Raw genomic sequence first — 2,261 nt, 5'->3', positions numbered from 1 at the left:
ACCCCGTGTGCAGCCCCCCCGCCCAGACACCCTCAGTACCGCCCCCCCACCCAGAGACACCCCCACCGAGCCCCTGTGTGCAGCCCCCCCGCCGAGAGACACCCCCAGCTCCAGCGCCCCAAGATACACAGACCTCCCTGCCCCCCCTTGCCCAGCGTCCCGCATCGGCGGCTGGAAGAGGACCGTGTCCACACGAGGCGGGGATCGCTCACAGCTCCTCGAGGCGAGCCCCGAGAGCCTGCCCGCTCCGCAGCCAGCAGCCCTGCCCAGCCCGGCTCCTGAGCGGCGAGCCCCGTACAGACCAGCGGGACCCGCTGGCGCAGGGAGGTCTGGGCGCTGGACTGCCCCTGCGAGGGGCCAGACTCGGCCCCATGGACAGGTCGAAGCCCTCTTGTGGACAGGCCAGACCCCGCCGTGTGGACGGGTTAGAGCGGTCTGTGTGGACACGCCAGACCCGAGGGTGTGGCCGGGTCTGTGCGCACTGTGTGGACAGGTTACACCGTTCAGTGTGGACGGGCCCGTGCCAGCCGTGTGGACAAGCCAGAGCCAGTCCCGGCAGTGTGCAGGGATTAGATGGTACCTGTGGAGGGCTCTGTGCCGGCCGGCTGTGTGGACAATCCCGACCCGGCCGTGTGAACAGGTCAGACTGTCCAGACGGCGAGCGCGGCAGGAGGGACGCAGTGGTCCCAGAAAGTTCGCCGCAGCGCCCGGAGAGGGCCGGCGAAGCGGGCCACGCACCCCTCGCTCGCTGCGGGTCTCTGGTTCTTTGCGCCGGGATAATCCCTTCGCCCTCTAGCCGCTAAAGGGCCCGCGGAGAATGCGCTCCCGTAACGACCGGCGGCGGCCGGGGAAATACACCGGGCGGGACAGAGCTCGGCGGCGGTGCAGCTTCGCTCTGGTGCGGGGCAGAGGGGGGCGGCTGCCAGCCGGCGGGGGTGTCCTGCCCCCCTGCCTCGGCCCCCCTCCATCCTGCCCCGAGCTCGCCGGCCGGCGCTGGAGTTTCCCGCAGGAAACCATCGCCGGTGTGTCGCGGTGCGAAGGCTGAATGAAGCCGCCGGGGAACAGCGAGCTCCGCGGACGTGCCTTTGACACGGGAAAACCCAGACTGCGCGAAGCCGGGCCATGAAAACCGAGTGGGTGTCAGACAACCTGCTGCGCACCCGGGGCGGCGAGACACCGGAGCCGGGAGAGGGGGCGTGGGAAGGGATCCTCCGCTCCGCTCCGCTCCCCGAATCTGCCGTGGAACCAATGGAGCGGCCCCGCCAATGCGAACTGCCGAGCGCCGTGGCGAGCTCCCAGCCGTTCGCCCTGGAGGGTGCAGCTGGACGGGACGCGTCCCCTCCGGCTGCACACACCCTACCCGGCGGACTAGCCTGACCCCGCTGGGCTCCTCCGCCCGCCGGCCCCGAGCGCTGCTCCCGGCCCGCCGGAGCCATCTCCACTCACCTGCCTGCGGACCAGCGCCGCATGCCTGTGAAATCCCCTCCCGCCGGGGCCAGGCTAGCCGCCGCCGGAGCGCCTGGCTACGTCTCCAGGCACTGGGGGAGAGCGCCGACCCGACACCGCAACCGAGCCCAGCTCCCGCCCCTGGCCAAACCCCGCGTCGCAACGCGTCTGGTTCATCCACTAGGGTTTGTTTTTTTCTACATGCACAACAAACGGCCCTGCCCTGTAGCGATCGTGCTTCTAACGTGGGTACATGTCAGGCTCCGAAACCAAGTCTTCTCACCTCGGCGGGACTGAGGGTTCTTACGCCTCCTCCCACACAAGCTCGCAAGAGGCACGGGGGCCAAATGTGGGCCCGAAGGGGAGAGTCAGCGGACAGTCCGACGCTGTATTGCTGCAGCCACCCGCCTGCGAGAGAGAGGAGCTCACCTTCTGGGCAGGAGAAGCGCGTGTGATCCCCGTAGCACAGGGATGGGGCTGTCTAGATTTCCTGATGTGACTGGGTGTCTGCTCTCGAGTTCTACCCGCCAGCTGCCTTTCGTCTTCCCGACCAGGGCTAGGAGCTGACCCCATGGGACGGACTCATCTCAGGCCCCCATCAGATGCGAAAGACCGAGCTGCGATCTCCTCTGCCTGGCAAGGGTTCCCTGGCACGAGTCTCACGGGCACTTCAGTCGACAATGAATCTTCATGGCCAAGACAAGAGCAAAGGGTCGGATGGTTACGGGCTGTCCTCCGCACGCTCCTGCAAGGCTGAAATGCCGCCGTGCCTCCCGGCTACGGCAAAAAGCGGTGTGACCTGTCAACAGCTGAAC

General features: G+C 68.0%; 1 protein-coding gene across 1 annotated transcript in view; it reads right to left on the bottom strand.

Annotated features, from left to right (window-relative positions):
- BCL2L11 (BCL2 like 11) overlaps positions 1-2,008 on the bottom strand; it is a 55,246-nt gene extending 53,238 nt beyond the window's left edge. Inside the window, exon 1 of the mRNA XM_034763948.1 lies at positions 1,876-2,008. The gene's annotated coding sequence lies outside the window, so the exon portion shown is untranslated. The remainder of the gene's footprint in view (positions 1-1,875) is intronic.
- Between the last annotated feature and the right edge of the window lie 253 nt (positions 2,009-2,261).

This window comes from Trachemys scripta, chromosome 3, assembly GCF_013100865.1.
Source record: "Trachemys scripta elegans isolate TJP31775 chromosome 3, CAS_Tse_1.0, whole genome shotgun sequence".
Classification (NCBI taxonomy): Eukaryota; Metazoa; Chordata; order Testudines; family Emydidae; genus Trachemys; species Trachemys scripta.
The sequence above is the reverse complement of the archived record's forward strand: the minus strand, read 5'-3'. Positions and strand labels throughout refer to the sequence as shown.